Source organism: Acomys russatus, chromosome 19 (assembly GCF_903995435.1).
Source record: "Acomys russatus chromosome 19, mAcoRus1.1, whole genome shotgun sequence".
Taxonomy (NCBI): Eukaryota; Metazoa; Chordata; class Mammalia; order Rodentia; family Muridae; genus Acomys; species Acomys russatus.
In genome coordinates, this window is record NC_067155.1 from 34,038,502 (window position 1) to 34,053,843 (window position 15,342).

Consider the following 15,342-nt stretch of genomic DNA (forward strand, 5'->3'; position numbering starts at 1 on the left):
TAAAAAAAAAAAAAAGGTTTTTTGAGGCAGGATTTCTCTGTGTATCCTTTGCTGTCCTGGAGTCGCTTTATAGACCAGGTTGGCCTCGAACTCACAGAGATCCACCTGCCCCTGTCTCCTGAGTGCTGGAATTAAAGGTGTATGCCACCACACCTGGCTCTCCTTCTACACTTTAAATTGCGTGTTGTTTGTCCTATTTCTCTCTCTCTCTCTCTCTCTCTCTCTCTCTCTCTCTCTTCTTTCTTTCTTTCCTTTTTTTTTTTTTTTTTTTTTAAGATTTTTGTTTATTACAGAAACACTTCTTTCCATATGCACACCTGCAGACCAGAAGAGGGCACCAGATCTCACTATAGATGGTTGTGAGCCACCATGTGGTTGCTGGGAATTGAACTCAGGACCTCTGGAAGAGCAACCAGTGCTCTTAACCACTGAGCCATCTCTCCAGCCTCCCCCCCCCCCCCCCACTTATTTCCTTCATTCCCTTGCTCTGTAGACCAGGCTGGCCTCAAACTCAGAGCATCACACTCACCTGCCTCAGTGTTGGCACTAACGGCATGCGCCACCGCCCAGCCAGCCTTGGGTTTTCTTTCAACAGCTTGTCTATGACATACGTTACCCTCCCGTCAGTCACCTAGTAACTCTCTTAGTCACCAAACAAATGGACGTAATAACACATTACCTTCAAGTAGCCTGTATTTATTACTCTACTTTTCATTTGTTACACAAGGTCGTGTGTAGCCAGGGCTGGCATCTAACTCCACCGTCAGTAGCTGAGAATGATCTCGGACCTCGTCGTGAAGGGATCACAGACACTCACTCTAAAGCAGGAAGAGTGACAAAGAATTTGGGGTCATAGTCTCAAAACTGAGGCACATCCCAGAAATAGGAAAAACTAGGCTCCAGGCAAGCTCAGGTTTGGGTGCGTGCCTTTATTAGGTCAGCTACCCTCACAAGCCTTTCCAGGGAGGCAAGCAGAGGGCACTGGTGAGCCCAGGTCCACACAGGCATGGATGAGACTCTTTGACCACACACACACACACAGGGAGAAAGAGAGAGAGAGAGAGAGACAGAGAGAGAGAGACAGAGAGAGAGAGAGAATCCATTTTTTCACATGACATGACAGAAAGAGACACATACACACACCGAGAACACACACACACACACACACACAGAGGGAGAGAGAGAGAAAGAGAGAGAGAGAGAGATGGACGGACGGACGGACAGACAGACAGACAGACCCCATTTTTCAGATGAGGCGACTGAGTGGAGAGTCCACACGGACTCAGGTAGGATTTCAAAGTTGCTCCCTTCTTTATCAACAATGACCCATCCAGTTCCCGCTCCTCCTGTCACAGCTGACCTCTCACGGGTCCCGACAGCCACAACTGACTGACGGTGAGAGAGGCAGCCACTTAGTACCTTGAGGAAGATGTGGCTGTTGACCGAAGAGAGGCGGAAACATCCATGAATAATTCCTTCACATGAACAAAAATGCAAATAAACGCGTCTGTGATGACCACTGCTCGAGCCAGCCCTCTGTGCAGGGGAAGGAAGCCGATGCCCACATGATCCAAGCTGGGCTCCTATGGGCAGAGTTTGGGGGGCCCTGGGTCCCCCAAGGCTAGGCATGCAGAGCTGTGATGAGACCCTGAGCCACTGCTGTTTGGGATGGTGACGATTGGGTCTCTCACCTGGCTTCTATGCAGCCGCCTTCCCTGGTCCAGCATCCAAACCGTCAGCCAGGAAGGAGTTGTCCCTTCAGCATGCAATGTTCTGGGTTTTGTCAGCCTAACAAACTTCTATTCATACTTGGAAACCCTACCTCAAGACTGTCACTTCCTTCATAGATGGATAGTCACTGAAATCTGCTGGCCTTTTCCATGATGAAGAGTGATGACAGAACAAAAGGCTGGGCCATGTTGTGTCCCCTCCAAATTCCTATGTTGACATCCTAAACCCTACAAGGGACAGCGGATGAGCTCCTTTGCATTGGTGTGACAAAATACCTGGTAACGTAAGGAAGATTTATTTTGCCTCTTCATTTCAAAGGATTTCAGTCCATCATGGTAGGGTTTTCAAGGATGAATAGGAGTTTGTTAGGCAGAGAAGACACAGAAAATAGAAAGACAGGTCCTGGCTGGCTCACAAGTTGAATGCTCTGTCTGGGCCTGGGGCACAAAAGCTAGGCCAGAGGCCCTGTCACTCTGACCTCGGTACTGTGAGTGTACAAAGAGATAAAATGTTCGCAAGTCAGGAAGCTGCCTCACCAGACGCCACATCTGCTGTCACTGTGAACTGGGCTACGCAAATGAACTACAGGGACTCAGTCCCTCATGGCCATAGAAATCCACCACTTCCGGTCTATCGTGGAGGAGGGCTGTGTTGGTGGGAGACTGGAGTGTAGCAATTTTTTCCCAGTTGAAACCTTCTACCCCGGAGGGAGATTCCTTGGGATCCAGGAAGTACAACTCACAAGTCTCAGGGAGTGTGTGAAATTTATCAGTCACATGGAGGTCCCCTTCACCCACCCCACCCATCCCCTTGTCCCATGGTCCTCCCCCCTCCCCAGATTTTAGTTTAGATATGCCACTGCATCTAGCTCCTTGTTTCTTTCTTTCTTTCTTTCTTTCTTTCTTTTAAGATTTTATTTTTAGCTGGGTGGTGGTGGCCCACGCCTGTAATCCCAGCACTCAGGAGGCAGAACCAGGCGGATCTCTGTGAGTTCGAGGCCAGCCTGGTCTACAAAGCGAATCCAGGACAGCCAAAGCTACACAGAGAAACCATATCTAGGAGGGAAAAAAAAAAAAAAAAAGATTTTATCTTTATACTTGGAAAGCAGAGGTAGGAGGTTCTCTGTGAATTCCAGACCAGCTAGGGCTACACAGTGAGAAGAAAAAAATATTATTACTTAAAATAGCGCTCGTGTGTGTGTGTGTGTGTGTGTGTGTGTGTGTGTGTGTGTGCGCGCGCACGCATGTGTGCTCGTGTGTACATGAGGGAAGTAACTAATGAAAGGGCCTAGAGTTGAGGTGGTTGTGTGCTGAGCTACAGGTCCTGGAAATCAAGCCCTGGTCCTCTGAAAGAGCAACAGGGGCTCCTAGTCCCTGAGCCGACCACTTGCTCAGTCATCTGTCTATTGAGTACCTGCCAGCAAGGGCAGCTGAGGCCGGGACACACAAAACTGACAGCCGGGAGCAGCTTGGCCACTGTGTGTGGCCTGGGCAGTGACAAGCTCCAGCTTGCTTCGGTGTGCTCCAGAGAGCCCTAGTCCCCTTCCTGTGCTGGCTCACCTCGGGTGGGCACGGGGGGGGAGGGGGAGGGGGACTTTGTCCTTCTGTGACTCCTGTGTGCCACCCCTCCTTGCTGCATGGGCTTTCCCAGAACAAGATGGCCTCAGCCTTTCTTCTTCTTCCTGGTGACTTGGAGTTCTACAGGTGGAAGCTGCCAGCGAGGCCGAGCCTGGCTGCCCCTTCTGTCCTGCTTGGGGACTCACACTGTGTTCCTGGGTATGAGATGCAAGAGAGAGAGGGCACACTGTCATGGAGGAAAAATGGAGGAAGAGAACACTGTGTGGCCATCAGTGGGGAGATACGGTGGGTCATAAGAGTCACTTGGCAAGGTCGGACTTCATTGCCATGAGAGAGAGCGCTTTTTTTCTTTCTTCTTTTCTTTTTCTTTTTTTTTGTTGTTTTTTGTTGTTTTTCTGTTTTGTTTTGTTTTGTTTTTGTTTTTTGAGACAGAGTTTCTCTGTGTAACAGCTCTAGCTGTCCTGGAACAATGTAGACCAGGCTGGCCTCGAACTCACAGAGATCCACCTGCCTCTGCCTCCCAAGTGCTGGGATTAAAGGCGTGCGCCACCATGGCCCAGCTTTGGGAGGGCTTTTAAAAATATTTATGTGTATAAGTGTATGTGTGTCTGCGCCACATGCCCACAGGAGTCTGAGCAGATCAAAGGGAATATTAAAGCCACAGATCTCCTGGAACTGGAGTCGCAGGTCGTTGTGAGCTGCCATGTGGGTGCTGGGAACAGAACCCGGGTCCTCTGGGAGAGCAGCCAGTGCTCTTAATCACTGAGCCATCTCTCTCACCCCACAGGAAAAGCATTTTATTAAGTCTGGAATTAAGGAATGAAAACTGTGACCTGGGGCGACTGGAAAGACGGATCAGAGGTTAAGAGCACTGGCTGCTCTTCCAAAGGTCATAAATTCAATTCCCAGCAACCACATGGTGGCTCACAGCCATCTGTAATGAGCTCTGGCGCCCTCTTCTGGTGGACAGGCCTATGTGCAGATAGAGCACTGTGTGTGTATATGTATGTGTGTGTGTGTGTGTGTGTGTGTGTGTGTGTGTGTGTGTGTGTGTGTGTGTATATACAACTGTGACCTGGTGGAGTATGAAGTGAGGGGAGAAAAGAGAAGGAGGAAGAAGAGGAGGAGGGGAAGAATGAAGAAAGGAGGGAAGAAGAAGGGAGGAAGAAGGGAGGGAGGAGAGTAGTGAGAAAATCGTAAAGAGGTGAGACACAGGAGTAGAAAGTGGAGGAGGACAAAGGGGAGGAAACGGAAGAGGGAGGGAGTCCTGGTATTCTGGATCTGTCGCCTGGACACATCCTGAGACAGCAGGTGACCCTCCTGCCCCTGAGGCCTTCTCTGGTCTTTAGGTCAGTCCCTGCCTTAGGCAGACCTGCTGGCTCCACTGGCCAGTGCTACTCCCTTTAGAGGTGACTCTCCTAGTATGACGCTGGGGGCTTTCCCACTCCTTCCTTTCTGTAAATCTGAGCTTGACCGTGTCCTGAGCACATAGAGGAAATTCCTATCCCCAGGAGAGAAGGGACCAATGGAAGGGAAGCTGAAAGTGACAATGACAGCCAGGAAGGGGTGTGTTCTAGACCCACTCGTACCTGAGCAGGCCTGGACTTTGTGGTTACAAGGTCAGAATTTTTTGCTTTTTTTGTTTTTTCGAGACAGGGTTTCTCTGTGTGGCCTTGGCTGTCCTGGACTTGCTTTGTAGACCTGGCTGGCCTCGAACTCACAGGGATCAACCTGCCTCTGCCTTCTAAGTGCTGGGATTAAAGGCATGATTTTTTTCCTAGACATTAAAAAAAAAGATTTATTTATTTACTTTATGTATGAGTGCTCTGTCTGCATGTACACTTGCAGGCCAGAAGAGGGCATCAGATCTCATTATAGATGGTTGTGAGCCACCATGTGGTTGCTGGGAATTGAATTTAGGACCTCTGGAAGAGCAGATAGTGCTCTTACCCTCTGAGCCATCTCTCCAAGTCCCATCTCTTGGTTTTTTGTTTGTTTGTTTATTTTTTATTTTTGTTTTTGCTTTTTTTTTTTTTTTTTTTTTTTTTTTAAAGACCATATCTAGGCCTGGAGAGATGACTAAGCGGTTTTTCTTCCAGAGGATCCAGGTTTGGTTCTCAGGAACCATATGGTAGCTCACATCCATTAGTGACTCTAGCCCTAGGAGAGCCAACACACTCTTCTGAACTCCGGCAGCATCAGGCATGTGTGTGGGACAAAGGCATATATGCAGGCACATCAAAAAAAAAAACAAAAAAAAAAAACACCCAACAACAACAACAACCCCCCCCCCCCACACACACAAAACAGACCAAGTCTGAAACACATTCATCTAGGTACAGATAAAAAATTAAAATGATCATCCAGGCATGGTGGTACACGCCGTAATCCCAGCACTCGGGAGGCTGAGGCAGGTGGATTGCTGTGAGTTCCAGGGCAGCCAAAGTGAGTCCAGGACAGCCAAGGCTACACAGAGAAACCCTGTCTTGGAAAACAAAACAAAAATTAAAATGACCATCTGCTCTCCAAAGCTAATGACTACTGGCATATTTGTTGATTGAGTGATTGACACACAGGGTCTCACTGTGTAGACCAGGCTGGCCTCGAACTCACATAGATTCACCTGCCTCTACCTCCAGAGTGCTGGGATTAAAGGCGTGTGCCACCACTGCCTGATCCAATTATCAGGATTTTATTTTATACTATTTCATAGTTTGCTAGTCTCTCTCTCTGTGAATCCTTCTCTCCTCCATTTGTTATTTAGCACAATGTTTTATTCTATTTATTTTAACAATGTGTACACATGTTTTTGTGTGTGGGTATGTGTACGTGAGGCAATGCAGGCACTCAGCAAAGAAAGAAAGTTCTCCAGGGCTGGAATTACAGGAATCTGCCAGAAGTTGGGAGTTGGGAACATACCTCAGGTCCTCAGCTAGAGCTGTATGTATTCTTACCTTCTGAGTCACCTTTTCTGACTCGGTTTTACGTCATTACTTCGGTTTTTTTGAGACAAGGTTTCTCTCTGTAGCCCTGTCTGTCCTGTAGACCAGGCTGGCCTCGAGCCCAGAGACTGGCATGCCTCTACCCCCTCAGTGCTGGGATTAACGGTGTGTGTGTTACAGTGCTTGATTGTTTTTATTTATTTTTATTATTATTATTGTAGTGGGCAGGCATGTGTGCGCGCACGCGCGTGCGCGCGTTGTGTTCCACAGCTTGTGCAGGGCCAGACACAGCAGTGTGGGGCTGGTTCCCTCCTTCTATTCCCCAGCCCCTCACTGAGGGGTTCTGGGCAGGTCTTCCACTGCTGAGCTATGTCCCCAGCCCCTCACTTCTTCTTCTTCTTTTTTAACTAATTTATTTTTATTTCATGTGTGCTGGTATTTTTGCTTGTACATATGTCTGTGTGAGGGGGTCGAGTCCCCTGGAGCAGGGGTTACAGACAGTTGCGAGCTGCTATGTGGGTGCTGGGAATTGAATTCAGGTCCTTTAGAAGAGCAGGCAGTGTTCTTAACCGCTGAGCCAGCTCTCCAGCCCCTCACTTCTTCTTTTGAGACATAGGCTCAGTACATTGCCCAGGCTAGTGTGAAAGTTGTCACACTTACGCTTCGACCTCTGGCATGTCAGGATCACAGGTATGTTTTCATCATGCTTGACTGGGAGTGACTTTGTTATCAAAGCAAGCTCTCTTTGGCAGGTAGTCTGTCACTGTGTCTCAATGTGGAATGTCTCACCACGAGGCAGGCGAAAGGCCCTGAAAGATGCTGGCACCATGCTCTTATTATCTGCAAGGTCCACAATGGTATATTCCTCCCTCCTCCTCTTTTTCTTCCTTTCTTTTCTTTTTTTTTTTTTTTTTTCTTTTTCAAGACAAGTTCTCACTATGTAGACAGTCTACACTGGCTTCAAACTCATAATCCTCCTGACTCAGCCTTTCTTGTAAGTCAGCTACTCTTCCGTACTCAGTGACAGCCATACAGAACGGCCACTGCCGCCGCCATCATCATCCAGGGGCAGATGCCCGAATCTACACAGCATGCCTTTAATCCCAGCACTCGGGATGCAGAAGCAGGCGATGTTGAGTTCGAAGACAGCCTGGTCTACAAAGTGAGTCCAGGAAAGCCAAGGCTACACAGAGAAACCCTGTCTTGAAAAAACAAACAAACAAACAAAAATCTGCACAGCAGAATATTGCCTACACTTAAAGATAACATTCTGCCAGCTGTGGCGTGGCACAACTGCAATCCCAGCACTCAGAGAGGCAGAGGCAGGTGGATCCATGTGAGTTCAAGGCCAGCTTGGTCTACCAAGTGAGTCCAGGACAGCCACGTCTATACAGAGAAACCTTGTCTCGAAAAAACAAACAAAGAGAACATCTTTCCCATGCCCCCAGTTGTCAGTTCTTTTTGTTTTGTTTTTTTATTGTATATACAGTGTTCTGCCTGCATGCACACCTGCAGGCCAGAAGAGGGCACCAGATCTCATTATAGACGGTTGTGAGCCACCATGGATTGCTAGGAATTGAACTCAGGACCTTTGGAAGAGCAGACAGTGCTCTTAACCTCTGAGCCATCTCTCCAGCCCCGTTTTTTTTTTTTTTTGTTTGTTTGTTTGTTTTTTGAGACAGGGTTTCTCTGTGTAGTGCTGGCTGTCCTGGACTCACTCCGTAGACCAGGCTGGCCTTGAACTCACAAGAGATCCGCCTGTTCCAACATGGTGAGTGAAGTGACGCAGTTAGGAAAGAACCCAGAGGGCCTCTGAGGTGATAGGTGGGTAAAGGTGCGTGCTGCAGGGCTCTATACCTATGTCACGGTATGTACATGTGCACGCGCACACCCACATCCATATATACACACATCCATACACAGACACACACACACACTACACACACCCCTATACACCCCACCCACATACACATACACCCATACACATAAACACACTGCCATACTCATAAACACACCTACACACACACACACACACACACACTCAAACACACATGGGGGGGGCGTGCCACAAAATTAAAAAGAATAAAAATAAGATCTTTTAAAAAAAACTGGCTAAAATAACAAGCCGGTGACATGTCTCCACCTTTGCATCTGCCACCAAGCCTGGTGATCAGAGTTTCGTGCTAGGCACATGGTTGGAGAGAGCCAACTCCTGCAAGGTTCTCTGACCACCATATTTGCACTGTGGTATGTGGGTGCTCTGTACACACACACACACACACACACACACACACACACACACATACACACACACACACCATAAATAAATTAAAAAATAGTTTTTTAAGCCTAGTTAAGCGGTGTCATGGTTCAAACCTTTAATCCCAGCATTCAGGAGGGAGAGGCAGATAGATCTCTTTGTGAATTCAAGGCTGCCCCCCACGCAAACAAAACAAAACAAAAAACAAAAAACAAACAAACAAACAAAAAACCCCAAAACCTCCAAAACAAAACAAACAAAAACTGGTTAAAACAGGAGCTGGGGAGGTAAGTCTGGACAAAGCCCACCTCTGCAAGCGTGACGGCCAGAGTTTAGGGCCCAGAAGCAGGGGTGGCAGCCACCTGTAGTCCAACACTCAGGGCCTAGCAGACAGGAATCCGGAGGCAAGGCACCTAGCTGAACTGAACTGGTCAGAATCACTCAGCTTTGGGCTCATAAGAGGTATCTCCCCCATATCCTGGAACTTGCTCTGTAGACCAGGCTGGCCTCAAACTCACAGAGATCCATGTGCCTCTGCCTTCCAAGGGCTGGGATTAAAGGTGTGTGTGCTGCCTGGCAGATCCTCCTGCCTAGATAGATAAAGCGGAGAGACAGCAAGGAGAGACACTTGTCTTAGCTGGGGTTTCTATGCTGTGAAGAGACACCACGACCAGGGCAATACTTATAAAGGAAAACATGAAATTGGGGCTGCCTTATAGTTTCAGAGGCTTAGTCCATTATCATCATGGCAGGAAGCATGGCGGCATGCAGGCAGACACGGTGCTGGAGAAGGAGCTGAGAGTTCTACATCTTGATCCACAGGCAGCCAGAAGGAGACTGTGTGCCACACTGGGTGTAGCTGGAGCATAGGAGACCTCAGAGCCTACCCGCACCGTGACGCACTTCCTCCAACAAGGCCACACCTCCTAGTAGTGCCACGCCCTATGGGCCAAGCATTCACAGGAGAGCCTGTGAGGTCCATACCTAGTCAAACCACCACAACACTTGATGTCAACTTCGGGCCATCACACACATACACACACATCTCCAGATGTGTGCGCGCACACACACACACACACACACACACACACAAAGCTAAAATGGTAATGCTTGTTTGCTTTCTGAGTCTCCCCAGGTAGCTCAAGTTTGTCTTGAGTTTGCGATTCCCCTGCCTCAGCCCCTCCATTACTAGGACCACAGGCCTGTTAATGCTTTGCTCTGGGAAGCTCTTATTTCCATATAAGGTCATTTTGGAGTTACTGTTGCTCTGACTTTTCCCAGTTAGAGCCCTAACAGTGGGTCAAAGGAACTTCCAGGAGCTGGGTGACCTGGGCTCAGTCGGGGGTAAGAGGGTCACTGTAGAAGTCTGAGGGCCTGCCGCCTGCCTGTAACCTTTGTTCTAGAGAGTATGTGGAGGGGCGGAGACCAAAGGATTGCTTGGGGCTTGCGAACAGCCAGCCTAGCTCTAGGTTCAGTAAGAGACTCTATCTTAAGAGAGTAAGGTTGAGAGAAAGATAGAGCAGGCGGCTCCAGGCACCCCCACCCACCCCCACAAGTCTGACTTGGTGAACCACGGAGTTTATTGGACTGAAGTGCAGGGCTTACTGACAGGACTGTGGGTGAACCTCCACTAGCCTCGGGGATTGTCACTGCTTGTATTAACCTTGGGAAGGGGGCCCTGTGACTTGTCTAAGCCTTTTGAGTTGGCTTTACTTCATGTAAAGCCTCAGCGCCCGTAGCTTCTTCCCTCTATGACAGGATGTTTTCAATTTTGAGGAGATTGCTTCCACGCACAGGAATTAGGGGTGGGGGAGCCACTCAACTGTAACAGAGCCCCTCCAGAAGAGGGAGCTGTATCACGGAAATAGTCATGTGTGTGTGGGGGGGGCACGTTCTGGAGGAGAATCAGGTTTCCAGAAAAACAAACAAACAAAAACACAAACCCCAAGTGGGTAGGTCCCCTGGCTAGAGCAGTTCTATAAGTTTCTTGGGAGATGCTGCTGCACTGTGGCTGCTGAACTGGGGCATGTATGGATGTCAGTGAGGTTCCCTTGCCTCTTGCTACCTCCCCTCTGGGGGTACAAACACGGAGGTGTACTGCCCCAAATCTGTGAAGGGTGGGTGCCTGTCAGGCTTGATCTTGGGGGGTTTGTTTTTGACTTTCAGCCGATGGGTAGGGATTGACGTGGGAGTGGACGCCGGCTGGTGGAGAGAGGAGGGGGGGGGGACGCTTTCAAAGCTGTAGCCATGGGAAATGTTTTTCTTTCCTGCTTGAAAGAAAATGCATGCCAACGAAAGATAAAAAGGAAAAAAAAAAAAAAAAAAAGAGGAGGGGGGAGTGAGGTGAAGAGAGATGTGAAAGAGAGCGAGAGAGAGCGCACGCGTGTGTGTGTGTGTGTCTGTGTGTGTGTGTGTGTGTGTGTGTGTGTGTGTGTGTCTCTCTCTGGAAACCTTGATTTTCCTACAGATTTGGAGGGGTGGGGGAGGACAGTGGACGGGATTGGCCTTACTTAGATCACCCCCATTTCCCTGGGTCTCAGGGGCTCTCTTGATGAGTTTCCCTCTGCCTGGCAAAGATGGTAGACACAGCAGCATACAAGCAACAGAGCGGCCATGGAATTGGGAGATGGGATGTCTGACTTTCCATGTATCTGGATCTCCAAATTAATCTGTCCCGGGGTAAGTGGGTATGAAGAGGAACACCCACCATCCCTACCCACCAGAGGCCCTCCTTGATTTTTCTGATTAATATACAAACACACGTATATGCACACATATGTGTATATATATATTACATTACTCATCTGTTGTGTGTATACGGAGCATTTCTTGCAAGTCTGTCCCCTTCCCACCACATGAGTTTCAAGTGTGGCCCTCAGATTGTCAGTCTTGGTGACAAGTGCCTTTATCTGCTGAGCCATCTGGCTGGCCCCCTTTATTGATTTTTGAGACAGGGAGAGGGAGAGAGGGTAGGGGGAGAGAGCGAGAGAGAGACTAATAGACTGAAATGCAGAGAATGGTCTTGAACTCCTGTTTCCCCAACTTCCACCTCTCAAATTCTGGGATTATAGCAATGCACTACTATAAATAACTAGAAAATAAATCAAAACTAGAGTTTTACTCATCTATTGTGAAGTCTTGGCCGACCTGAGTAGACTCACAGAAAGCCACCTGCATCTGCCTTCGGAGCAATGCCGGCACCACCACGCGACCTTTATGGCCTGGGATTTAGATTGAGCCAGAGGCCTACAGTTCTTGACTAAGGAGTGTGAATGGCTGCATTCCATTCACAGCACCAGAAGGAAAAAAGAAAAGGTCCGAAGAGACCCTGGAACGAACTCGCAGCCCAAGCGGCTTCTTCCTAGATGTGTATGGCTGTAACTTCCGACATCTCTTCCACGATTTCTTTCAGGACAGTAGTAGTCAGATCCCAGGACTGTGCAGTGGCTTCCCTAGGCAACGTAGAAAACGCTGGGAGGGCTCAGCCACTGGGGGTGGGACAGCCCCACTTTGGAATCAGCCAGCCCAGATTTGGAGGCACCACGTGGGTTATGGAGGCGGGAGGCCAGGAGCTGCCTCTGGGCGCCAAGCATGCTGTGGAATTTGCGCCACAGCTCCCTAGCAAGCACAGGCCTGCCAGGCAGCCCCGCAGAGGCCCAAACAAAGCTGGGAGCCAGGAGGAAGGGGGGAGGGGAGGGGACTTCTGAGCTCAGGCAGCCCCCTCCTGGGGCACCGAGTCCCCACCTAGGTGCAGCGCCCCTCCCCAAACACACGTGCTGCCAAGCCTTCCATTAGTCACCCCGGCACTCACACACATAAATCCGATTAGTCACACCCCGCACAAACTGGCTGCAGAACACACCCGGTCACACCCAGACAAAGACCCGAGGTCCCCAAAGAGGCCTCAGTTGTCCATCCGGGGGTTTGTTCCCCATTCCCCAGGGACTGGCGTGGCGTTAGCGGAGAGGGCATCGCACTCTGGGGGTACACAGGCCTTTTCGCAGCAGCAAGTCCCCTATAACCGGGCCCTGCACTCCTTAGGCACAGTACCCCTGACCTTTTTCCAAACTCCCCCACTCCTGGGGCATACAGGGCCATAATACACACCCACCAGTGTCCTTGGCCACCTCTTCTTCTGCCTCTCTAGGGGTGTGTGTGTGTGTGTGTGTGTGTGTGTGTGTGTGTGTGGGTTGACACTGGGCTCCCTCCCCCCCACAAGTTCTGGGATGGGTCTAGTAGGAAAACACTCCCCCCCCCTCCAAGGTCACCGCAACTCTAAAGCGGGCTGCCTGGGAGCTGATTTATTTGCGGTTTCTTTGCAGTAACGCTATCGCTCTGACTCCGGAGAGGGAGGGGGAAAATAGGAAGAAAGAAAAAGAAAAATGCTTGCGGTGGAGTTTAACCTTGGACGAAACTGGCAAAGCTTTGTGGTTTTTTTTGTTTTTTGTTTTTTCTGAGGCGCTTCATTGGGGGCCTTGCAGGGACTGCTTGGGCCGGAATGTGGGTCTACAGCCTCTGGTTACTCGGCTGGCTACCACCCGGGTCAGTGCTCAGATCTCTGAGCCGGCCCCAAAGCTCTCGGCCCCTCTAAAAAGGGCGTTTGAGAGACACTGTAGGGAACCCAAGAACTCCGTGAGTGAGAGCAAGGTTTCCATTCCTCGGCATCCCGCATCTGACACACAGGGAAGCACCCAGGAGGCAGTGAACGCTTGCCCCCACACTGAGCCCCACGCACTCACAGGGACCGGCATAATGGTCTGTTGCCAGCCCCTTTGACAAAGAGAATTCTTGTGACATTAGACGTTATTAACTGCAAATGCATCCACTCGGGTAGTCCCCCCCCCCCTTACGGGTAACCGCCTCCCTATGGCCGCCACCATCAGATGACCAGACCGTGGTTAGGTTCTGACTCTCAAGGCTTATGGTGGACTCGAAAAATCAGAGCCACAGGGGACGCTTCGGGGTGCCCTTGGCAAAGAGATGAGGGATACCCCGTCTGTAGCCACTTTGATCGGTTCTTGGATGCCCCTCCCCAAAAACACATCCTTTTGTCAGGGCCCGAGATTAATACGGGGGTACAGAGCTTCTTGGCATAAATGACCACACCAGCCACTCCAGTCTCGTTGAACTTTCCTAAAAGAAGTGCCTGCACCCAGATACCCCTACCCCAGCCGCTGGCGATCTGTGAGGCCTGACACCCCCGGTTCTGGCACGGAGTGGGTGAGGCAGTTCCCTGTCTTTGGCGACTGGGGAAGCTCCTGGCTTGATTCCCTGCGTGGTCTTGGGGTCCCCAGGCCATGACCAAGGAGAGGAGAGTGCCTGGCCCTGCCTCGGGGAGGAGGGCCGGCGTGCAGATTTATGAGCCCAGCCGGTTCCGGCGCACCAAATGCTTCCCGAGCCAGACAGCGGAATGTAAGACCCGACCCGGGCCAGAGGCGGCGGCCAGGGTCGGAGGCGGGGCTGAGAGGAGCAGAAATCCGGAGTGGCCCGGTGCCACTGCCCCGCGGCTCCGAGTTGCCCGCTGGGGTCCCGGTGGCGTACGAGGCCCTGGCACCACATCCTTGGTCTTGCTGGCGATTTTGGGCTGCCCTTGATTGGGTGAACCTCCTCAGCATTCTCAGTTGCTGATGGGGCAGCCGCAGCAAGGGACTGCTTAGCGTTGCTGGGCCCCGCGTGGCCTCTCCGGGTTTTAGCGGCGCCCGAGCTGGGAGCTCCCGGGCTGCCAGATTTTGGGATCTACGGAAACACGAGCCTTAGACTCCAAGGTAGCATCTCCGCTGGAGGCACAGACTGGCTTTCTCTTGGGGTCCCCTTTACTTAGTCTCCAGTGGAGTTCCATTCCCTGGGGAGACCTGGTTCCGGGCAACGGGTGGCTTGGGTGTCCTCTCTTAGGAATGGAAACTAGTTCCCCCCACCTCTTTTCCTCTTCTTCCCCTGATGGAGGACCGTGGGTGGAAACCGGTGCAACGCTGGGATTGTGGAAGATGAGGGTTCAACCGTTCGTGAGGCACAAGTGAGGAAAGCGCGGGGTTCCTTGGAGCCGGACAAAGGCGCACCACTGGGGAGGCAGCCGCACTCAAGGTTGGCCTGTCCTCTGGTTTTACAACAAAGAGCTTTGCGTTTTGTCCTTTGGGGACTCATCTAGAGCTTTCAGACCCGGACCGGAGACCTGGAAGAACACACTAAAAGCCTCAGAAGTGGCCGGGGACAACCATGCTGGACCAGGCAGGCCGGCCTGGGTGGATTGTCCCGGAACTGCGCCCTGGGACTTTGTGGAGGTCCCCCACCCCCAGCTGATTTTTCCATCCAGTCAGTATAAAACACACACACACACACACACACACCCACTGCGTCAACAGAGTTTTTCTGGCCACGGATCCCGCCGGGTAAACAAGCCAGAGGGATGGGGGATGGGGTGTGGAAGATGGCGCCTGGACCCGTGGTCGGGGCGGCTGTCTCCTGCTCCGTTTCACACTGGGCTTTTGTAGTTACTGTCACCCAGCCCAGCTTGGAGGTCATTTCCACAGACCCGGAGGCTCTCTGAAGTGGTGGTAGTGCACCCTTTGCCTCTCTGGAAGTGTCTCCACGCCCCAACATGGCTCCCAGCTGCCGTTAAATGTAGGGAGTGGGCCACAGGGGCAAGGAGACCCGGGTCCTCGCCAGCCCACCGCACACTTGTACTGACAGCCTGGAGAGACTGGGGAGGGATTCAGTGCGTGTCCCCCCCCCCCCGCGCGCCCGGGGGCCGGGAATCCGGCGCCACCGGTTCCCCAGGCCTTGCGCACCCGGTGGTGGCCCTAGGGCCAGAGTAGCAGGCAGGTCGAGAGGGGTC